At 39.1% G+C, this 25,579-nt stretch overlaps 1 protein-coding gene across 4 annotated transcripts in view; it reads right to left on the reverse strand.

Moving 5' to 3' along the window:
* The window catches only part of ENC1 (ectodermal-neural cortex 1), a 53,854-nt gene that overhangs the window by 18,178 nt on the left and 10,097 nt on the right, over positions 1–25,579 (reverse strand). For 3 of the 4 annotated variants that reach the window (XR_009961175.1, XR_009961174.1, XM_062599880.1), the window contains one exon: positions 21,858–25,092. The exons of the other annotated variant lie outside the window; for it this stretch is intronic. The gene's annotated coding sequence lies outside the window, so the exon portion shown is untranslated. Of the gene's footprint in view, positions 1–21,857; positions 25,093–25,579 lie in introns of those variants that run through there. 4 annotated transcript variants of the gene reach the window in all.

Below are 25,579 nucleotides of genomic sequence, written 5' to 3' on the forward strand. Positions count from 1 at the left end.
TTAAACTATATCAGGTGATTTGGAAGAAAGGGCAGACTATGGAATATGCTGGATGTTTACAAGAACAACAATAGTTTGTCATTTCAAGTCACTTCTGGTGAATCTACAATGTGATTTTTGCAGGATAAGTAAATCTGTGAGTAAGAGATTTGGGTTGGAAATTCTCAGATTTACCTGAGGAGAATAAGACAATTATGGAATTCTGTAAAGATCCATTTTGCCAATTTTGATGAGTAAAATTTTCCTGAGGAAAATGATAGCATTTTAATTACTCTTTTGCTGAGAAAAGGGGTAGCTCTGTTAGCTTTGTTTTGGCAGCCTGAAGATGTAGAGCTTTTACTTGCATTCCCTGCTGTTTTTAGTGGCAGTGGCTGAGGGAGTTTAAAACACCCACTGTCTGCAGCTCTCATTCAAAAGTCACCATTTCAGAAGAGGCAGGAGAGCACACAGACTGGCTGTCAATAAAAATCCAAGTGGACAGTGCTTTAACTTAGCAGGCATGTCTGTGAAATGTGGAGCCAGAGAGTGGGACCTGTCAGCAAGCAGGCAGCTGGAGAGGTGGGGTCAGTAATCTCTTTAGCCACCACAACCAAATGGACAGGAACAAAGACTCAGAGAACTAAACAAGTAATTTCCTTTTTGCCTACTCCACATCACCCCTTTTCATGTGTATTTTATTCCAACTCTCATTTGGACCCAGTTTCGCAAATATAATTTGTGGGACTTAACTTGAGGTTAAATTCCTAACCTGGTCATATTAAACTGCCAAAGTGCCAGGCCCAGGCATCAGCTCTCCTGATTCTGTTTCAAATCCTCCTGCTCCCTCCAGCCCTGCAATGCTTTGGCAGGTCATCCATACAGTGCGAACATGTATATCACAAATAAGATCTCTCATGCAAGAGCATGCATTTCTCATGGCTTTCTTTGTATTGGTGAGCCTGTGTTTTCCTCATTACACTTTGCTTGTCACTTTAAGTTAAACCTGAGTATTCCATTTCTGGAGTAAAGGAGAAGTCTCCTGGGTAAATGAAGTATTTTATCAAGAGGAGAAACACGTGCAGAAACATGTCAAGGATACCTTTGACTGTAACCTTTCCCTTTACAATTTTTTTACTGTAGTATTTGACACTAGACAAAAAATATGCATTTGGGAACTACAAATCATTAACTATAGGCCTATTGATACTGTGTGTCAAGGTGCCATTCTAAAGCCAGCTAGAAACCAAAGACATATTGATCCATACTGTTGTATGATTAGCTACACATCACTTTTCAGTTTTGCACTCCAAACTGATACACATCAGATTTTAGTGCATGTTAGAAAAACAAAAAAGGGAGTATGGTGGAACAAGAGATAATGGCTTTCTTGTTGTGTCCTTGAGTTACACAAAATGGAGCACAGAAGTGTTAATGAAGGTTGTACATAGCCAATTATCAGATAATTAGCCCACCACAATAAAATGACATAGCTATTATTTCACATAAATCCTATGTTGCAAAATCTTCCATTTCTTGTCATGTTCAGTAAATGTCATGAGGCCGATGTCTTCTCTGACCTTGTGGGGAATGGACCGAAGTCTGAGACGGAAAATGGACAGCTTGGTGGACCAGTGCCTAATTGGGGAGATAGCCAGAGAATTATACTCACCACAGAACTTGGAAGAGAATTCCAAATTTCCCAGCCTTAATATGTTCGCATTTATCAAACAACCATGAAACTGATTTGCCAAGACTGTAAGAGATGTTGGTTTTAGCACTTGCTCACTATTACAAGATACTATTTTCCTAACCAGGTAGATCACACTGCTGCACCACCCTTGTATCAAAGACTCTAATAGTCTTTTTTGATATGGCACCACCACACTCAAGAGCAATGAGGAAGTAACTTATCTGATGATCTGATGAGAAGAGTAAAGGGAGAGATGGTAGAGACAGCACTGCTATACAAAGCACCCTGCCACCGGAGTGGGAAGGATAACACCGACTGCAAGACAGCATGTGACATCAGTGGTGCAGCAAGATTCAGACTGGCCACAACACGCAAATTCTACTTCCTGGCAAACTTCACGGTTTTAGAAAGTTTTCTTCTAAAATCAGAATAAAAGTTTGAAAAAAGGCCAAAGCTGCACAAATATACCACTAGTGACATTCTTCAGGGCATGCACCCAGGGTGTCCAGACTGCAATTTTTGTTAAACCTGATCAGAGCCCAGTCTCCAGCTCTCCAAGTGCAAGCCCTTACCACTGAGCTACTGGCTGGCTTTAGTGTGCTTTCTTTCTTAGCTGCTCAACTTCCCTCTCTTCCTGTCACCTTTCAATACAGAGTATGTAAAGAAAAGCATCACCATATGCATATTCTTAAATTATTTCCATGGGCATCTGGTCCCAGCCATTGGTACAAAATAAGATCTTTGGTCTGATCTAGCAGAATCAGATTTATGTTCTACCTCATTTAATTGTTCCCACTTTCCCTTGTCCTCAAAGTCCTACTCATCATGTGAGAAGCCTTTCCTAGTCATAACTTCAAAGAAGCCGACAGATTTCCCAAGAAAGTTTTCTTTTCAACAAATCAGCATTTTACAACTAAAACATTTGCATGACAGGAAGATGTTCCAACCCACCCTTAGCAAGAACTTTCTCTGAGAAAGTTTATCCTTACACTCTGCCAATACCCATTTAGCTTGTCATGTATATAAAGTCTCATTGACTGGATGTGTAAGTCTTGATGTTAAATCTTGGTTTTATAGCAACAGTCTGTCTCAGGCAGCAATGTTTCTGGCATCTCACCAAAACCCACGAAAAGATTGCTAGAGATTTCAGCAGGCTTTAGTTTAGACTTTCTCTGCATAACCATCAGACTTGGCCATAAGATATACCTATCTGCATTAAAAAAATCATTTCAAAATCATACTGTATTAAAGTTCAAAAACAAATGATATTTAGTTATTATCCTACTTAGATACCTATGTGTCTCCCTTGAAGGGATCCACCTTGCTTCAAGAGTGTTCCCAAGATCCAACCCTTGAGATTACACTGAAAACAAAACAGACTTGTTCCTCATGGGAATTAAATGTGATGCTCTGTGCACCCATACAGAGAGGATGGATAAAGATGGTAACTCTCCTTTCGTCCTCCAGTCCTGGAGCTGGCTCAAGAACTGCAACCCTAACTGGTCAGAAATAGAGAGACTGCTGCCCAGGCCAAGCTTCCAACCTTTCCTCTCTTGTCCTTGGTTCAGAATAGGAAGGAAAGACAGTGCAAAGCTGCCATATCTGAGACTTCTCCAGCCTTTGTGACAGGCTTTATGGATTGTCATAAAAGGGCCATAGATGCGTTGGGATCCCATGGCCCTGAAACAGTCCTTAGAAACTAACTGATTTTCAGTGACCTAAATGGCCAAACCTGAAAAGATCAATTAATTCCTCTACTACATTCTCCAGTGACCCAGAACCCAAAACTGTGACCCTAGAAATTGTTCTGCTTGAAACTCATGACCAGAAAATCCTTGAATAACCACAACAGGCAATGTCACAGAATGTAAAATCATCATTCTGATCCAAGGCTCTTTACAGCTCCAGGAAAGTTGTCTTCCTTTTCATTTATAAGCCATCAGGAACAACTGCACTGAAGACAGTAGTCACACTGAATGATCCTTGTGGTAGAGCAGTATTGGGAACAGAGTTTCATAGTGCATCAAAACACATACAGCTGTCAGGTGCTCATGGAACTCAGGCTTTTCTGCCATGCTGAATACACGAACTGCTCTGCACAGACTGGAGATTGCCTGCATTCCCATAGAGAATTAGAGAATTGAACAAAATAGGGCTGAAAGGGACTGCAAGGGGTCATCTCATCCACCCCCCTGCCCCAAGGCAGGCTCAACTCTACCTAAACCGTTCCTGGCAGATGTTCGTCTAACCTGTTCTTGAAAACAGTGACAGAGATTCCACAGCCTGCCTAGGCAATGAAAATAATAACTTTCTCTGATTTCCCACAGCTCAGATCAACAGATGTATCCACTTACTTAAAGTACAAAAATGAGGCGGGTGTCAACTTTTAAATGTATGAATTTCACTTGAATTCACGGAAAGTCCTCATGGATACAAGGCTGACAACACAGTACCTTTCACATGCTTGCTTGTACTGAAAGAGAAAGAGGACTTTCAGACCAGCCAGCAAAAGAGTGTAGGCCAAGGCCGATCTACTCTGAAATAACAGTCATAACACTGTATTACTCCATTTCCTCTTCATCAACACTACTGCTTTGCAGGCTTCTTAAAAAGTACTTGTGGGTCCACCTGAGCATACTCAAGCGTATAGTGGAGGAGATCTTAAAGCACTGCTCCTATGTGATTTCAAGACATTTTTCTTTAAAAAAGAGGGTTGTCCTTTGATATCCTTGGCCAGAAAAGGATAATGTTTATTCTTTCACGTAGGCTTTCTCTGCAGGGGTAAAGCAGCTACACAAAGGTGGAGTTGAAGCAATTAGAGTTTCAACCTGCTTCCCTCAAAGTTAGCATGAGTTTGTCATATAAAAATTTTGGAAGCCTGTAGGATAGAAATTGATGTAACAGGAGAATAGCCAGTTGATTTTAGTATAATTAGATAACACTTTCTTAGAAAGAAGGGGAAAGAGAGAAAGACTAAAAAGCAAGTAGTAGAGTTTATTATGGAGTACACAGCAGAGTGGGAGAGAAGCTCCTGTGTGACTGACGGATTCATTGGCCTCATGCAGATAAAACAAATGAGGAATCTGCCGCACTGTCTTCTCCCTGGAAAGCCGTAGTTAGGTGAGTCACAGCTGTGAGTTACTTCTGGGGAGAAGTGTAATTCCTGAGTTACATGACAGCCCTGAATTCATCATGTAGCACTAGCTGCATAACACTCAATGCCCCAAAGCTTTCCCCTCACACATGGCTGCGAGTTGCTTTTGCAATATCAGTGACCTGAATATATGAGAGCAAAACTCTCACAGAGAATTAGATTCAAGAGGCTTGAAGCTTCCCAGGAATCTGAAAGAGCTGGCATTTAGGTCTTCATGGCCCACTAGAGCCAGTTAAAAGGTCAGAAATAAAAGGTTATTGACCTGTAGATTTTCTTGAGACTCAGAGGGCACCATGACTTCAGCCCTAGAGTTCTTCTCACAACACAGGGATCATAAAGGAGTTTGCAGGTCACTGACCCCATAGCATATGAAATCAGGAAAATGACTGGTAAATTTACTCTGCATTTCATTTGATTGCTATTGAATTTAAATAAATTACTAGGTAACTATCACTAATCTGGAAAGCTCATGAAGGGCCAAAGTAATTCTCTTCACAGCAGGAATTACTGAATGACATTCTATGGCCTGAATTATATAGTCAGTCAAATAGAAGATCATAAAGGTCTTATCTGACCTTACAATCTATGAATCTATGTTGTTTCCCAGTAGCGAGGCTGTCTCTCTGGATCTGATTTGTTTTCCTTATATTCCTTAAACTGTATCTCTTGCAAGCTCCCTAAAATCTATGCAGTTACCCTCTCTTCAAACAAATACAGTCCATACAGCAAATCAGATTATTACATATTACACACAAGAAGGGGCTGTTCTTGACATGCTGCCAAGAAAGCTTGAGAACACAAGTCTCTGTATCACTTTGATCATGAAAGACAAGTGGCTCCAGTTATTTGAAACTGTATTTGACAGGATGGAAGTAAGATAGGAAATGAAATGTTAAACTTCACTATAAAGATCAATGCTTTCGGAACATGTGAGTAAAACAGAATAGAAGTGAATTTTCAAAAGGCAGTACGGTACAAGCAGGGAAAGAGGCAGGTATAAATTTTATCAAATATCCCTTGAAAAGCCTGGCCATGTTGCAAGCGAACTCTTGATTGTGCTGTGCTCAAAGCATCCTCACTAATTCCAGAAAGTCATTTGCTGGTAACAGCAGATTGCTAGCATTTAATAGTGCTAATCAGCACCAAAATGCTGCCACAGCTTTCTGAACACCTTTTCACTTTTCACAGACTCTTCCCTCCAGTGACTAAATCCTTCAAGTCAGCAGAATTAGTCATGATTCAGGCTGATGAAAATGAGAGAAGAAGCAGGGCCTTGTCTCTTCAAGTGATGATCCTTGTAATCTTCTTTTAGGAAAAGAAAAGAAAAAGCCACTGTCTGAAGAAGTTTCCCAGCTTTCAACTGGACTTTGAATATTTCACACACAAATGGAAGCCTTCAAGAAATGAGATCAGAAGTGGATGTTTGTTTTAGCGTGGTTCTCCTGACATCACTGTGCAACTCTTTTGCTTCAGGCCACAAGTGTATTATACACATGAAAGACTCATCGCTTATCTAGCCAGCCTGGTGACTACCAGGATAGGGCTGAGCAAGAGCAAATTTCTTAAATGGAAATAGCTGCAATTATTTAAAAGATTCAAAGAGCTGAGGAATTCTTTATATTTTTTGCCATAAGAAGTTTATGTTTAAAAGCTATTAGCAGCCAATACATTAATGAGACAGAAGCAGGCATAGGGGTAACTGTTTTTATGATATTCTCAAAATAAACTATATTAATAACCCTGGAAGCACTCATCTCCATCTGATCTTTTAACTATTTTCTTATACTCTGACATCTGACAACATTTGTCTTTTGTTTCTCATCCTAGACATTTTCCTTGCAGTTAGGAATCATCTTTTGTTCCACACTGGAACATTAGCACACAACAGAGATTTAGAAGATGTCATTCTATGGAATGGGACACCTAGACATATGGTATTACAAAAAATAAAGAAATGATATTGTACTTTTCTTACATTTAAGAATAGCTACAGATACTGTAACCATTAAACCCAGCTGTGACCTGAAGCCAGTAGGCCTGGATCTCTCCTGTTTTACCCTTACTTATTCACTTGTACCTGGGCAGAGAGAGAGCTACCTATAACCATTCTGACCTGGCTGCATTCTGCACCCTATTTACACAAGTGAAAGAGGAAAAGTAGTAGAGAATCAGCATGAATTAATCTATTATCATATTATAATGGAATCAAGAAGAAGCCAACATACAGCAAAAGATGGAAATACTGCTAATATTGTCTTTTGATGATGACAATTTCTAGCACGATAACAAAAGGAACTCCCGTCACACTAGTATTACTCATGTGGTTTGTTCTCTCTCTGACAGTGACCAGAGCCACTTGCTCAAGAGGAAGGTTAAGGAAATGATAAGGACTGCTACAGAATAAGTTACCTGAAGGAAACATTTCTACCTAATATCAAACATTAACAGTTGAAGCTATGACACAGAGAGAATGAATAAGATGGTTTGAATTTCACAGCACCCAACAATAACAAATAACCTATCACAATAGCAAAAGCCTGTATTGTTCTCTACCATATACTACTGAATGCACGTATCTTCTTCCCATTCCACAGTTTCTCTGGCCCCTCGTTCCTTTCCTGTCCCACAACATCCATTGATCCTCTTTTCCTTTCATAATTCGGCAGTTACCAAGGGCTGAAAGTCTTCTCCTCCATCACTCCTTATTTACTAGTTGTTTTCATAGCACATCTAAAAGCAGAGCTGGCTGAGATGTACCCTGAAGCACAGAGAGAGCGAGCATTCCCCTAAACAAAGGGCCACAAGCCCTCATCATGTTCTTCCACAGCTGTGTCAGTTAAACATTTGCCTCTTAGCTCTTCTCAATCTCATGCTTATAGGGTTGAGATCTGGGCAGTAATGTTGCTAACACAGTAATTGGATCAACCCCAGGCCTCAGTGCTGCTCAGTAACTCTTGAAACAGAGATACAGGTTCATCTTAGTGGATTGTGGTGGTAACTAGAGCAATGGGAGTATGTTCATATGGGTTCCTCCAGCAGTGTTAGTATATAACTATTTAAACTGTTGCCTGAATTGCAGTAACTGGTCAAACCTGTTCTAATAACAGCTTCTGACTTTGAGAGCAAGTAACTCAAACCAAGGTAGCTGCTATTAGAGAGGAACTGGTGTTTCAAATGGAAGTATTTTGCACCAATTTGGACCTTTTCTAGACAACTATAAATGATTTCTGGTACAGGCAAAGTCCTAGAGATATCTTCCCAATTTAATCATCATTCTTAGTTTGCTGCATTTGATATAATTTTCCCCACCTTAGGAAAACATATCAGTGTAGGCAGACTGCATATTCCCACTAGGTATTTTAACATAAGCTGTTAATGACTTGTGACTTCCTTATGCAGTCAGGCAGAGAGGACTTGTTTTACACTAAGCAGGTAAGCAAAATTTAAACCAGATGGTTCCAAAAAGGAGGGGCATTGAGAGAAGTAGGATTAACATAATTTTACATACCGGGGGGGGGGGGGGGGGGCAAAACACGGGAGGAAAATAGCAATGCGAAGATATCCTTCAGTGCTAACTTGGAAGTCAAGACAAGCAACTCTCTATCTAGAGTCCTAGAAAAATGTTTAGTTACGAGGAAGTTTTTGGAACTATTTATAAACAATGACCCACAGCATCCATTTAATATAACAGTGTTCTTGGTCCAATTCTGGTTTATATAGTTGAACTCTAAAGACAAACTGCAAAGTATTAATCACAAAACAAGGAGAAATCAGCCATGAAAAGAAGACTTCTTTAAATTTCATGAGCTCTCATATGACTCCAATTTCACCTATCTGTCCAGTTCAAGCAGTAGAGCTAATAGCATATATGGATTTAAAGAAGTCCTCCCTTTACATAACACTAATTTCAGCTGAGATGGAAGGAGGAGGCAAATGAAAGCTTTTTGTAACACTTTACCAGCACCTCACTTCACTGAATAAAATCATACCTTAAACAAGAAGCAAACTAGTATTTGGAATCAAACTTAGATTTCGTTCCAGTAATTAGAGGGATCTTTTAAGTCTCCCTCTCAATGGCAAGAGAATTTGTTTATTAGTTAATTAAAGATTGATTCCTAAGCTGTTTCAGAACCGATATTAAAATAAAAGAACTGAGAATGCAGGGCTGAAATTATTAGTTAGGCTCTAATCAAAAGCAAAGATTTATATTTACCTGCTACCTCATGTATTTCTGTGTTTTGAGATGTATTGTTTCTTTGATACAGCTGAGGGTGAGAAAGAAACTGCATGTTTCTTAATGGCTTCACAAGAACAACTGACTACCAGAGACCTGTGCACCACACCTGGTGTTGATGATGGGCTGAGGTGCCAATGTGCCTGTGTTCTCTCATGAGCAGGCTGTGTGGAAGATCACTCTGTTACGGATGTGGTAGGAGAGTTCAAATATCTAGGAATGTACTGGATGAAAGAAGGGGGAAGAGGGAGAGGAGAGATTACCACGATAGTAATAGTACCCCAACTTTGTAACTATCAGACCAATCAAGGAAAAAAAAAAGTATAGTATCTTTTGATGTCAAAATTATTTCACCTTAAACAGATTTTCCTATGTTTCATTCTAGCCACTGAAGTCATTAATTTTCAGAGTAAGGATGGTCTGGCAGTCTAGGTGCTATTTAGGGCTTTGGTTCCACCCTATGCTGCAAGCTTCCTTTGTGACCCCTAGTTATTTGCACCTTGTCTTAAAATAATAAGACAAGGTGCAAATTTCAGCTGATGTAGTTATAGTACTTCTTGTACCGAAGTAATTGCAGAATAAAATTGTCTTGCATATGCAAGACTCTGTCTCTCTTTGTCAAACCATAGCATAGAGCCTCCCCTCATGGACCTGCTGTCAGAATGAACACTGACAGCACTTCAAAGGATACCATATAGATATGTCAGAGAAACGTATTTGCGCCACTTATAGATCCTAACATTAAGCTACAAATCAGACTTTCCAGAGACAAGATCTTAAAAGAAACCTTTTGCTACTATATCTGATCAATTAATGCTAAGTTCTCGCAGATTCAGTGCTGGAGTATCAGCTGGATGTCCTTCAGTCAGACAGAAGTGAAGCTTCTTCCTGCCCCAAGCCAGCAAACAGCACCATGCAAAGGCTAGTACAGTCCAAGTGCAAGCTGCTAGCACTTCAGCTAATATACTCTGATCCTCTGCAAGGCTTAATTCCTCAGCATTAGTGCCATGTTATCTACTGCCATACAACTTTCAGTCAGCTCAGGCCACAGGCTGGAAAAGTTCAGGTCTAGCCACAATATATTGCAGCGACTTGCCCATTCTCTCCAGTTTATTGTTAAAAAGATTCCCCAGCATCCTTCCTCATAATGCAGGACTTTGGAGATTTGCAATAGTTTACTGCACAATAGAGTATTTAATTTGATAATATTTCCTTATCTCACAACAAGTCTCAGAAAGATTTACTCAGTTCCCATGCATGTCTGTTCTGTCTACATCTTTATCAGCATAAAGTGAAGTGAATTCTAGAAGTACACTAAGCGCTCATACTGTGTATGGGGGGGGGTTGTAGGTATACACCTGTATTTATATATCTACATACACACACAAGCTGCTATGTTTGCTTTAGAGAAGGCACAGTTAAAGAAACAAAAGTGTAAAAGCAGCTTAATGGCTCTTTGATTCACAGGAAGTTAATTTCATTATTTTCTGAAAAACCATTTCCTACTTATTTCCCCCGACTTCATTTCTCCTGTCCCACAAGAAGGCTGTCTCCTGCTCCAGCAATCTTAGTTTTCTTGTGGAGCATGCTGGAGAAGTAATGTAGGCTCCAATGCAGCCACTACAGTATTCAACAAGTTGACAAAATACCTTGCTACTACAAGAGTCAGATACTACAAAGCAGCTTTATTATGGCAGGCTTTGACTATCATAGCTTTGCAGATAGTCATGAATTCAGGATAAAATCTGATACAAAAGCATCTTAATCACTTGCAATGTGTATCTGAATCTCTCAGCTGCTTTTTGTTCATGCACTTTAATATTGCTGAGTGTTTTGTAATAGGGGCTGCATAAAAGCAACTCCACAAAATAAAGGCAGCTTGTATGGTGGTGGGCTATATGCTAGTTGCATTCAGACTCCTGTGAGTTCAGCACAAAACTATACTCCTGGTCTTCATAGGGCCCTCTGCCTTGCCAGAGCTCCTGCCACATCATAGTCATTCATTATTCCAGCAGACATCATCTCCTGTCTGTCTCCTCATGCCTGCAAGTCTCCCTGGCCTCTGCACGGTCCTGTCCGTTAGGAAGTCTCTATCTCCACCAGCAAGGTTAGCTTTTAGAAAGCCCTAATTCAGTCTCCTCAGCCCTCCCTATAGATCTCCTTTCAGTCATTAAGCTTATTTAATCCTCCCTTTGGACTCCCTTCTCATCCATAGCTGGGAAGTGTGACAGACAAGTAAATCTTCAGCTGTCGTCACTTCTCCCCAGTGGGAAGAAGGACTGACAGCAAGACCTTTTCCCACAACGAGAACCCATGGTCCACACATCTGCCAGTAAATCAAACCATTAATCTGTAGTGTTTAGCAGTTACAACACGTCTTGGCATACTGTTTGCCAGGACCAATTAGCATTCTCCCAAATATTCATGATTTATGTTTATTATTGATTGATTAGCAGGTTCTGTTCTTGTAATGTGATTGAGTTTTACCTCTCTGTTGCACACTTTCCTACAGTAATGATCTGTTGCAATCCACTGATGAAAAACTGCTCACATCCTGCAAAAGGCAAACCCTGCAGTGGTTAAATTTGGCCAAGTACTATGCCACGCAGCTCCCTTACAGGAGGCAGTTTCTTCTGTGTAAATTATTCCATGCTCAACATCAGGTGAAAGACAGTGAGAAGGCCACCTTTCATAACCTTTCCTCATTCCATTACTTCTTGTCCCTTTTCTTCTGCTCTGGTAAACAAGCACCCTTTTTGCTTTTCCCCTAAATTCTTCCAAAAGGTGCATTTTCCCGTGGTGCTTAACAAAGTCCTGCCTTCCTTTCTGAGCACATCACTGTTCCCTGTCAACTTCTGGTGGCCAAAACAATCAAAAATTAATGTAACTTCACCCTTCCGCCACTCACAGGGAAGGGCATGAAGAGGCTGCAGAGCATCCCTTGTACACTCGTGGGGGATGTTTTGCAGCAGCAGTCATATATTACCAAATTTCTCCTAGACAACAGCAGGTACAGTCAGGCAGTACTAACTAGTCAATACTTTGTCATGAACCACACATAAAACATGAGCTTATTCAAGCATGTCTTGAGCATTTAGAGAAAGCAGATATGAGGCATTACCTAAAGAAAAATAGTCTCTCTTGACAAGAGGTGGATATTCATGAAAGCTACTCCAGAAAACTGCCTCTTCAACATAGAGAAACAGATGAAAGGAGAAGGCTTCTTTGGGCTGTTATTTGTTTGTGCATGTTTTACTATAACCTTTTATGTCAGCTGCCCACTAACTACTTATATATCCTTGGGGTGGGTCTCTTAAAGTCTACTTCAGTTTTCAGACATACTCAGCCATTGTTTGGTGTTTCCCAGGTGACTCCACCTCCCTAGAAATATAGGGCAAAAATAGCTGGGATGTGTTTTCTGTAACATTATCAACAACTACAGTATAAAGGCAGTAGTACAATACAAACAAGATAATTTGATTAAATTAAATTATTTATGGTTGCCTCCAGATGGGAAAGAGCTACCTCTTGTCCTTTAGAGATTACATGATAGGAACAATCAGTTGCTCCCACTCTTTCAGTCTTCACAATCACAATGAAAAGTTCCACTTGATTTTGCCAGATTTATATTATAAGATTTTTAACATTACAGTTAGAGCTTGAATCTCACTGGCTATGCAGTCAGTAGCCAGTCCTGGCCACAGAACATGGGTTTGTGTAATGTTAGACTCTCGTAGAACATGTACTGATACTCCTGTTGATTTTAATTCAACAATATTATGAGGAGGAATAGCAGAATGAGAGCTTTTAAAGTTTCTCAAGTGAATATAGATCAATTTAAAAATTAACTTAAATATTAAATTCAACATCTCCAGCAAGTTGGAGGTTACTCCATTACAAGTATTGAGATTCCACTTCTTCAAAACCTCACGCAAGCATTTGAACAAAATACACGCTGTGGGAAATATGCACAGAAACTGTGTATGATCAGAGCAAAGTGGGATGGATGTTCACTCATCAGACACTCCTAGCAGCTGTCTACAGTTGATTAAATATTTTGTAGCTACTGTCTATATCACTATGAACGTGTTTTTTAACTGAAAGAGAAAAAAGTGTATATCTAAGATTATTGTTAAGCATGTTTGTGAAATGGTGAATATCTGGAAGAAACAGCATTCAACTCTTTAAAGGAAAACAATTATTTTTGAAAACCGAGGAAAAATCCCCAAAGTGGAAAGCTGTGGCTACAGTTTATGGAAGAGGAGAACAAATACATAGATCCGAGACTTGAATCTGCAAAGGCTATTCCCTAGAAAATTTTCCTGTTCCGAGTATCTCCTTACCCCCTTCAGATCTGCTTGAGAGAATATTTGTGGAAAATGGCCACAGTTAAAGCAAATCCCAATCCCACTTTTTTTTTCCTCAATGATTTTTTTGCAAGAGTATTATTGGAAGTATTCACTCAGTGCTAGTAATATGATCAAGCTAGTAATACGGTCAAGACCACACGGTCAAGCACAAGTAATATGGTCAAGCGCTAGTAATACAGTCAAGATCATACACAAACAACAATTTCTCTCTGTAATACGGTTCTCTCTATAATATGGATTAACTAACTTACTTTCAAATTTACCAGTATGCCAGCGATTACCCATCTTACTGTCCTGCCTTCATATCAAATTGTTTTTGTAGCTTTGGTTTGATGATTTAGCTAAGAATATATAGAAGCTGAACAGCACTTCTAGATCCTCAATGAAACATAAGGTATTTGATCTTGATTTGATTACAATTATCCAGTTAAATAAAACCAAGCTTCCAAGTCTTAAAAATCCCAACAGCACCATCATTGTAGTTTCCCCAGAAGAAGGCTCCTACTTAGTCCAGGTATCTGCTTTCCCACACTTCAGTGAACATCTATTTTTTTTGCAAGAGACTCCAAATAGGAGCTATGGAGGCCTGAAACACAAGAGGAAGGTTTAGGTCTGAAAGCGTTATTTGCATAAGGGCTGATGCCTTCCTTGGTGATTTGCATTTTATCTCCATACACTGGGTTGTTGAATAAGCCACATCTTCTACTCTCTATGTCAACCACAATACAATATTTACTTACCTGCTGGTATCCTTCTGCTCCCTAACAGAGTCTCTCATATCATCATTTTATAAACTGTTAACGACTGCATTCTTGCTGCCTGCAATATATCAGTGCCACAACAACACAGCATTAGCAAGTTTTATACTTTATTGACTATAAGTCTATGCACACTAAGTCTGGTTCACACACTAACTTCCTACCAATTTCTTTGGGAGTACTATATTACCAAAAAGATACAGAATCAAGATCTTAGCTAATGGCAGAAGAGGACTGTCATTTTTGTTCTAAAGCTCTTCACGTGTCAATGTATTTGCCAGCCCAACTTAAGAAAAAAAGATATTGCATTATCTGCCTTGTTGATAGAAAGATATAGCCCATCCATAAAATAACATTGATTTTTAGGTTTACGCCTGGTCATAAAACAATTGATCTTTATTTTATTACATTCTGAAAACACATTTTAATTGGAGGAGAATCAGACTATATCTCTGAAGTCCATATACTTAGTTAATACATTCAGAACCCGAATTCAGGACCCATTTCACCCAATTTTGGTGGGTGACAATACATGACAAGATACATTACACAGAGCTTGTAATTCAATAAAATCTGCATGTCCCAAAAAAGAGAGTCTAATGTGAGCAGCTATTTTAGCATACATCATTCTCATTTCAAATTAGTGCCAAATCTTGGCTACTTAGATCAATTTTTAAATAAAGATGAATGGGAAAGATATAGTCAATAACCTGATGGAAGGCGTAGAGAAGACAGAGACAAACACTTTTCAGTGGTATTCAGCGACAGGACAAGAGGCAATGGGCACAATACAAGAAATACCACTTAAAAATCAGATTCTTTTTTTCTTTTTTACTGTAAGGGTGATCTAACACTGAAACAGGTTGCCCAGAGACATCATAGCATCTCTGACCTTGGAGATATGATCAATGAAGTAACCTGCTCTAGGTGACCCTGCTTGAACAGGGAGGTTGGACTAGATGATCTCCACAGGTCCCTTCCAACCTCAACCATTCTGTCATTCCATGATGCTATGACACTTTCTTATAAAAATGCTGGATATCCACTCATTTTCAGCCTATCTTCATATGTAGAAAAACTCTTTGTTGTAGAACTAACGAGATGTTAATAAAAGAAGGATTATATCAAAAAATCTTCAGTTTGTTGATGCAGGTTTAGATGGTAAATGACCTGCATGTAGAGTGTTTCCCTGAGTTGTGGTAGACTGGATAACTCTGAGAGTGTTCACAGTCTGCTCTTGGAGAGGCAGTATTCAATTTAGATGATTTCAAGGGAACTCTTTCATATCCAGGAAAGCTTTCAAAGAAAAATTTCTCAGGCAAGTTAGTTATGCCACAGCTTCCAGTTGCAGGGTTTCTTGCAGCTGCTTAGACATATTTCATAATATAATAAATCCATGTAGCATGCAGAACTAGAGGAAAAATTGTCTGCCCAAACCTGACCATAGCCCTAGACCGTAAACCTGATCTCAAGACAAACTCAGTTCTGACAGTGCACACTACTTATGAGAGATGTGTTCTCTCTGAGCACATCTACAGCAGAAGCATCTGCTAGTATTCAACAGCATCACAGAATCACTAATACTAATGAGAGATTACTAACTAATCATCAGAATAGACTGAAATAAATTTAAGACTTTTGGATCTAATTCTTTGTAAGTATTATGAACTCTCAGACTGAGCTCTCTGAATCAGTAAGTAGCTGGCATCAGGGACTCAGGGAAGGAAAAGTAAAGGCATTCCCTTTCTGCCACTATATTTTGGCAACCTTCTGGAAAATATTTTGTATGTTTATTTTTAATGCACACATCACTGTTTAGACAGGGGAAATTTTAGTGAATGCATATTTACATTTTTGCATTGTATACATCATAAAAACTAGTACCGCATAACTAGTAGAGAATTCTAAATAAATTCTAAAGATAACAATCTAAAACTATTAAAATTATGTTATCTATATTCTTGACATTATTATTAAATTGGGATTTTCCAAGCTGTCATATTTGTTCTCTATCTATTGCAATTCATGTGCCCTCAGGAGAAGGTAATCTCTATTTTTCACAGGAGCAATCTTTTTGATGCCCTCAGTAGAATTAAACAGTTTCGGCATCTTAACTCTTAATATCAGCACCCTGTGTTGCTACATCATGAAATTACTTCACATTAATATGAGCCTCAATCAGGCAACTCACAAATGCTAACATTATGTACTCTGAATTAATCCACTGAATTCAATAGGAGTACTAAGGCTGTGTAAAGTTAAACACACAGAGACATGCTTGTAGGGAATAGGCTACATCTGAGATGGAAGGAAGAAACTAAATGTGTTTTATAGGCTACGACTTCAAGAATTATTAACTAGAAAAGCTCAAAAAAAATAGAAAAAAATCTTTATTTTAGATATTAAAAAGGAATCTTTTTTGCTATTTCAACTAAGTTAGAAATTGTTCTTATGTCTTTTTATTTAAATATTCTTATATAGAGTAAATTAAGTAAACCAAACATCCATCACAAGGAGATATGCAAAAAGATATCTGAAAAATTCACCATGTAAGGAAAGATACATGGGAAAAAACAATTAAGTGAGTGGTAAGAGGTATCAGTGAGTAGAACAATAATTTGCCATAACCATTTTGGTGCCAAAAAGACTTACTTACTCTGTTACTAAAACAGTGACAATTTCATTTGTGTTGGGGGACAGGGAGAAGGGAGCTGTTTCTATCAACTCTAGCCTATGTGCTGAAAATACAAGATAGAAAATAAATTCCAATATTTATCCTCCAAACACAGAGTATGTTTCAAGGCTGAAAGTACAGTGAGGTGTTTGTTGAAACGTTTAGCACGAGCATATGCATCAAACCGTTCTAGAACTTTGTATTCAGGAGCAAAGATGAAAGGCATGTTTCAGCTAAATAGAAGTATATCAGCACTGATGACTAACCTTTTTAAAGCCAACAAAACACTATGCATCAGATCTTACCTTATGACATGGGTATTTTCAGGGTTTGCAAGTTAACCAGAAACAGCTAGATACATGTCTGTGCCAAATATAAACAGCTAATAGCTGTGAGGCATAAGAAAATGGGGCTAATGCTCTTCCAAATGGGTAGAGTGACACAAAAGGCTGATCCTCTGCAGGGTTATCAGGCCATGGGATATATAACCTCTGGACCAAATTCAATGGAAATATGCAAGTGAACACATCAAAAGCAATTTACCTGTGAACCCAAGTTGTGCTCAGCAGAGCAGCATGGAGGACACAGCTTCCCTCTCCCTTATTTTGTCCTGCCTGGATGAGATCACTGTCCTAGCTTTCACCACAGGCAACAGAGCTCTTAGGAAAGAGCTGGGGTATCACACTGTCCCAGCCTCACTTTTTATATATTTTGATCTACACACACCCTGCTGCTGGTCAAGGTGAATGGGCAGCACTGGCAATGAGGGGCTGCAGATAAGGCATGTCTCCCATGGGCAATATTAGGGCCACCTTGTACCACAAGCACTGATGACTTCAGCACAGTTTGCTTTTCATCTATGTTACTTTTCTTCTTCCCTGTTTTTTCTAGGTTTGCTGCTCTTCCCTACTCACTGGACAAGCTTGGGCAGAAGTCTATGCAGGAACAGGCTGGAAGCGCAAAGACAGAAATGAAAGAAAATAAAGACCAAGTCTGTGTGTAAATGGGAGCTGGAGCACTATTCTGTGTGCTCGGGGACACTTTTATCAATCCACTCACTAAACTTTTCTCCCCTCAGTCAGTTTGAGTACTTTGATCCAGGCCATTCCAGCCAACAATTCATCCTAGAAGAAAATTTGAGTTGCATGAGTCACTTTACAGTGATCCCAAGACTTTAAATTGCTCTAAAATATTTTTGAGATAGTTATATTTTTGAACTGAAAAGAAAATCTATCACTTTAAGAAAAAAAAATCAGACCTGCATCTTTCTTTCTTTTGCTCAGTATCTGCCAAAATTTTAAGGAATGCTATAGAGCATTGTAACATTTTGATTGTATGTAAAACTACCAATAGGTATCCAAATCTGTCTACTTCCTTCTTTAGCTAAACAGCAACCATTTCCCTGAAAAAACTGTTGTTTCCTACATGAGACCACTATACAAAATCCCAGCCTTTTTATGTTTACCTTGTGACAAGTCCCCTCTATTTCTGCTAATCCTGGTAGACATAAACTCTGTAAGCAGTTTAAGTGCTTCTCAAGTCAATTAACCATGCGAATAAAAAAGGGGGGTTTTCACAGTCTTACAGAAAAAAATGAAATATCATTCACTGGCATAATACATACTGTGGCTCTATGATAAGGCGCTGAAAATATCCAGGGAAGCTCTGCTACAATGACTCTCGTTGCATGCTTTGAAAAATCTAGCATGCATCAGCTTCCCTGCCTTGTTCTGGGACTAAATATTTGTTACTCCTTCATGAAACTGTTGTGATGAAATGTGTCAAGATGCATTGAAATCTAACAGAAGAAACTGGAGATACATTAAATCTTACAGGTTGTATTTGTGAGTTGGGCTTATTTCAATATCTGTTTCACTGAAATGAGTAACAGTCAATCACAAACTTCAGTTCTAAATCAAAGCACTGGATATGACCCGCAAATTGCACACAGTGATTAGAAAATACCTAATGAATTTCATCCATCACACATGTGAAATAATTTACTAAATATCTGATAACATAGAAGCAGGATTAGGAGGGGTCTTTGCAGAAATTCCAGTTGCTTTTCCTCCTTCACAGCTCCCCATTGCTTCAGAGATAAAGATTATGGTTTCTAGGGTAACTAGACACAAACACAAAAGGACACATTGTCCAACTTGTTTTCCTGAGACTGTCAGACCAATGTCAAGCCAGAACGTAGACTATTATGAAAAAGATCTGTAATTTATTTGACCACGCATTTTAATTCACAGTCACGTTTTACGTACATTTTCAGTCTTAAGATTGACTCTCATATTTAAACATACTATTTTTAACAAATACTGATACTTCAAAATTCACAGACTGTTATCAAAGACAAATACAGAACAGTTGGTCCTGTTGTGCATGTGCATATGTTAACCACTGAGGGAAATTTAGTTTTACTTCATGCCACACCTATACATAAATGTAAAGATCTGAATAAATTGCACATTTTTGTGTGATAGCTGTGCATGTTTCTGTATGCTTCATCTGCACACACAAATATGATAGGCCAGATTATGATTCCAGATCTCAGCCTTAAAATACTAAGCAGAGGAGTAAATTTTACAGGTTTTAGAAGTTTAAGTGCCAGAACGAATGCTAGGCCAGTTAAGCTGGGGACTAGTGATCCTTCACGATGAAAGAGCCTTAGCTTGCCTCATTCTGCTCCTCAGAATTTGCTGGTCAAAGATACATGTATTGATACTCACATGGACGCTTAACCTGTCTTTTCACGACAAAGTTTCTCTGCATTTTGTTTTTTATCTAAACCAGAAGATTAAAATACTACACCTGCTGTTGCAAAGCCCTAAGCATCCTTCCATCTCTTACCTTCAGGTGCACAAGCTATTCATATACACATGCGTAGTTGTCTTCTCTCAGTACTTTTAAAGGTTCATGTCATAGCACCGGAAGCAGTATCTCTCTACCCCTTCAGAACTCATCTTTTCCATTTATCAAGGTCCTGGTGACTCCAAGACAGCATTCTTTCCTCCACCTTCAGCAGCATTTGAAGTCACTAATGCTATGTCAGACAGCTTCTGCCCAGTTATCCAGGACTTAAATATGATGCTACTTGGACATCCTGGCTACAACTACAGCAACAAATTAAACTATGCTCAGGAACGTTCCCAGGCCAGTGAACACAATTTTCTGTTCTGCTAAATTGTTTGAACGGTCCCTGGCATGTTTTTGGCCGTGCAAACTTGCACTCCTCCAAAGAGTTCCTGTGCAGGAGTCAGAGCATTCCAGTGGCCACCCCAAACAGCTCACATGCAGCCACCCTGTCTTGCAGGGAGGAGGGATTGCTCAAAGAGATGTTGGCTGCTTCATGCCAGCTGGCCTCAGTACCAGAGAATGTTCCCAGGCATGTTCAAATTACTAGCATAGACAAAGCCTTTAGGACTTTCTCAGGTCAGGGCTGATCACTCAGGTATGCTGGATGGAGCCTTACTCAGCGCTAATGAACTGACTCCTTTCTACTCATTCAAAGCATTTAGTATTCATACTTAGCATTAATAGTGCCAATGCCTTGGAGGAGTCTATTTTACAGGTTATCAGCTATCTATTTTAAATTTATATGTAAATTATCTATTTTAAATTCTCACCATACATATCAGACCTCCAGTACAAGAAGCCTTCTGCATTCAAGGCCAGGAAAGGGTAGTCTGAATCCATAGAAGTCCTCCAGTGGTACCCTAAAATGACACCAGCAAGTTAGGCTACAGCAGTCTATTCATGCTTGGTGCTGCTATAAGCATTCTAGGTCCTGGTAAAATGCAAATTCAGTAAGACCCAGGTTATTGTTAAGCAAAGTTTTCAGTGAGCACTGTAACTGACTTAACCTTTCCCTACTGTTAGAATGCTGATTTCTACCAATTTCTTTCATATTTCAAAACTCTCTAAAATAAGCATTCCACCCCAATCCAAGACTGATTGCAACTACCTCAAATATAAGGTAATTGAGCAGTGGTTAGTCAATTAAGTCACTTAATATTGTGACTCTTACTCTTTTGGGGAGATAATTATCCTGAAGAAGCCTGTAGCTTCTCAAGGGAAGCAACAGGAATTTTAAAACAGGTAGAAAGGAGATTTTAGAAAAGTTCATTCTTGCAGGAAGCAATACTCCCTCCTGCTATTACCTTACCTTTCTCTTATCTCTGCTAAATAAGCACTACAAATTCATTTCCAGGGCCAGGCTCAGAACGCTGTGCACTCAGCGCCAGAAGCTGTGCTGTACAAACTAGTGATGGCAACTGAAGCATGGATATCTTCACTGCACTGTGCTGTGACTTGCAGACCCCTCCTAAGACTTCTTGCTTTTACTTCCTTCTTCAGAACTGTATAGGCAAAGGGATGAGATGGTAGGCAGTGAGACAACCCAAGCAAAGAAATGCCTATTTCTTTGCTCCAAAGTGATGGGCTGACATCTGTGGAACAGTCTTTTCAAGGCAGGACAACAGGCCAATATTAAGCAGACTTGGGCAACTGGGCTACCAGGTTATACAAATTTTAAACAAATGCCACTGTGTAACTTGATTTTAGATGTGGATAGCAGTCAGGGACATCCTAAGGCCAGAGCCAATTAAAATATATATATATATATATATATATATATATATATATATTTCAAAACAAAATAAAAAAACATAAATGAGCTTAAAAGATCAAGGAGTTTGGCAATATGCATGTATTATATAAAACAACTGGAATGTTTAATACACAGCCAGCATTTTTTTTCCTTGAGAATAATTATGAAGGATTTGAGATACCTAATCCTGCTTCCAAGTCATATCAGGCACTAGACTGTCCTGCAAACACCAACAAACTTGCATTTCCTGTTCTTAAATGTTTTGAGGCTCTCAGTTTTAACTACTGAACTTTGAGATACAGATCATAGTAACAGCAGTAGAACAGAACAAAGGGAAGGGAAGTGCAACTGAAGCAGAAGCTTAAACTAAAGCAGTGAACTGCATATTGTTGATGTCTTTTAATAAAAAGAACAGGAAAATGACCTTATAAAGGATTTAAAACATTTCTGCGGGGGGAAGTGGAGTGGAGGAACAGAGACAACCTTTAAAAGAAATGATCCAAAGAGAAAATCTCTAATAATTTATTGACCTTCAGTTTCACATTGTGAAAAAAAAATTGCAAGTTTTACAAAACCTTAAGATGGAGTAGCAAACAAAAACACATAACACAGACATTTTACTTCTTCACTTGTACAGTTTCTTTTAGTACGTGAATCACATCTTCAACAGCCAGGAAAGAGAACATTATTCTGCTCTAATCACTCTTATTCAGACAGGTGTCAGACCTAGAGAAAAGGGGCTACACAATTATACCAGAAGAGGAAGGCTGTCCTTTGTTATATGTTTCTACAGCAACCAGCCTGCAAAATAAGAGGAACCTTCTCATCTTATGCCAAGGTTTTTGTGTGCACTCCGCTGTGAATTGCATTTGCTTCAAAGTGTGGGGTGTTTTGCAGGACTGGAATGGTCAAGTAGCTAGCCAGGATTCCCACATCAATTCAAAAAGCAAGAGCCCGGCATATTCCCCGCAGAGCCAGAGGCCTACCCTGACTTCAGCTTCCTTCAGCATACATATGGGAATTAACTGAGGACTTGAAAGCAGACCATAACTTTGGAAATAGATGCAGAAAATTCATCCCACTTTCAGAAGTTTCATGGTGCTACAAAACAGAATTGTGCAGTAAGCTAAATAGACACAGTGCAGCTTCATGTCAGGAGTCTAATCAATTTGATGGAGAAAACATGCCCTTATTCAAGCAAGGGGTCCCCTTGGGACCTGGTTCTTCACTTCCTTGTACCTCATGCAGTGACTTATGCCTGGGGAGAGAACATGCAAAACACAGGAAGTCTGACTTTATGGCTCACTTTGCATTCACAGGAGTGATCCACAAGATCAAAAGTAACAAGAATTCAATCCTGTTTATTTCAACAGGACAACCTGTGCAACTAAAGGGTTATAGAAAGAGATCTATTCTAAGGTATTTTTCTGTTGCTTAAAAGCCATATAAGAGAAAAGAGCCGATTCAGAGGAGAATGCTGTGAGTTTCAACACTTAAAAAAAAAAAAAAAAAAAAAAAAAAAAACCCAAAAACCACTATTCTTTCAGCAGACCAATTTAACCAGAAGAACTATAATTGTAACGGTTCACATCTAGCTGGGCCTTACCCTTAAAAAGCCATTGACTTTAATAATTAAGCAATGCTCTCTCAGATATTCTATTTCTGAAATGTAAGGGTCCATCTACTCCAAACAGCAAGTCGAACATAAGGCAGTATAAGAAAATTTTCATTGACCAGGGTTAATACTTTCAGATGATAAAGTCTTCACAAATACAGCTACATCACTGTCACATAGAGAAAGGCAAGCATCACCAATGTGACTATTTCTGTTTTGCATGCACCCATGCAAACGTTTTACTTATACTTTGGCATACACCAACATGGTACTGAATGCACCAGTTAAATTGGGCTCTATAAACACCGAGGAAAAAAAAACAAAAAAAAAAAACAATACAATACATGCTTCATAACAGAATCTGGCAAAGAAGGCATCTGTGAAACATAAGCTTCTGAAATCCAGAGGAAAAAAGAGTAGCTTCACACCTATCTCAAGACTAGACTGATAAAAATAAAGAAATTTGTTTATAAAATTAAGTCTGGCACTACTGAGCACCCAAATGTTTAAAGACATACCTGGCTATGGAAAATAAGAGGCAGCAGAGTTTGAGGACTATTTAAGGTTAAGAGTTCTGAAATTAATTTTCTATCCTCATTTTACTAGAGTGCTTGGATCTTTGACATCTCCCCACTCAGCTGCCCTTCTGAAAGAGTGATGAGCACTCAGTCAGTGCAAAATTGTTGTTCCACTTTTTTTCCCTTTTAAAACTTCATCACTAACCTGTCTTAAATGTTCTGGTTTTATTCTTGAATCAGCCATACTCTACTCATTTAGGTCAATGTGGCTATACTGTAAGTACCCTGCCCTTTAACCCAATAAATAAATAAATAACTTTGGACAATGACTTCATCTGGGCTTGGTATCCAGAAGCTATTCCACAGTATTTGTGTTGCAATCAGGAAGCTGCACAAAGAGAGAGTTGTAAGTGATTTGGGCTATTTCCAGACTAGGAATTCAAAGGCATGACCAGCAAATGAAATGTAGTGGGGACACCATCTACAAGATGCACAACATGCAACCTGGGGAGCTGGTGGCCTGAGAAAGTGACCTCCATGGCTTCTTCCTTTAGTTAGTATGTGTGTAATTTAAGATCCTGCCTTGTAATCCTTCCATTTCCGACTGGGAAGTCACCCCTCCCTCCCACCTCCAACTGTTACTCACTTTTCTTTCTTTGTGCAGCAGAGCAAGTCAGCGATCACAAAACGTGCAAAACGTACAACAATTCACACAAGCCCCAATCACATGAAGACAATTGCAGGCATTGTTTCAGCATGCAAGCACTGAACAATAAATAACTATATCTACAACAAGTAACATAACAAGAATGGGACAGTCTGAATTACTTATAAATACAGGGAGGAAAAGAAACAATAAGCATTTGGAGGACATCCGTTTTGTTCTCCACTGTTGCAAAAACATTTCACCACTGTGTTGTTCCTTATCAATCAGGTTACTCACTGCACACAGAACAATACAACACAGGCATCTAAAGGCTGCTGTAGGCATTGCCCACAGTCAAGCTCACTCGATTAAGCAGAGTTCTGCAGAAATACCGCTGCATCTTCATTCACAGCAACATCTCACTGCTCCAGACCTGGCCTGCTTCCCTTGCAGCTGGTACTGGCACTTCAAACCATCACAAAGAGAAGTGACAACCATTTCAAATTTCACACACAAACAGTGGAGTCCATGAAAATCAAGAGTTGTGTGCTGTACAGCTCAGAGAAGTTGTCTTTTCTCCTCTGAAAGACTGATTAATATTGGCATTAATACACAATTACTAGCACAAGGACCAGATCATAAGTTCATTCATTCATATTTAAACTATGTGCTGAAGCACTGAAGATAGCTTTTTCTTCCCGTTCCTTCATGTCTAGGTTAGATAATTTACAAGGTGCAGATGATTTTCTTCAAATGCAAAAGACACTGAACGATTTTTCTTCATTAAAACCGTTTCTCCAGATTTGAGGTTCCAATTTTCTTCTCCAAATAATGGAGTATAACTAAAAGGATGGTAGGAAAAAAAAAAGAAAAAAAATACTTCAAGAGTTTTGCTAGACAGTATTTCATAAGGTTTTTGTTAGATGTCAAAGAAAAGCTACAAGCTAGGCTTAGGACACAATCCAGTTTGCGGGTTTCCCTCCCTTCCCCCCACCCCAAGCTTAGTGTTCCTGTTTAATAGCCAACTTCTGATATATAGGCCAGCCAAGCACATAGTTACTTAGGGTCAGATTCTGCCTTTATTTTTCAACTAGCCTTCCCCTGTAAGCCATCCCACTGACCTCAGAAAGGCTATTTGATTTTTCTTTTTATTTAAAAAAAGTCATTTGGAAGATAAACTGCATTGGCCCAGTACAGCTCAGTCTGACAGACTCTGCATCCTACTACTCTACGCAACCCCAAAATGTTAAAGGTTTGTGGAACTGTTTAAGTGAAAATAATCTTGTATAATGTCTCTTCCACAAAAGCCTAGTTGAACATATAGTGCAA

Source organism: Rhea pennata, chromosome Z (genome assembly GCF_028389875.1).
Source record: "Rhea pennata isolate bPtePen1 chromosome Z, bPtePen1.pri, whole genome shotgun sequence".
Lineage (NCBI taxonomy): Eukaryota > Metazoa > Chordata > Aves > Rheiformes > Rheidae > Rhea > Rhea pennata.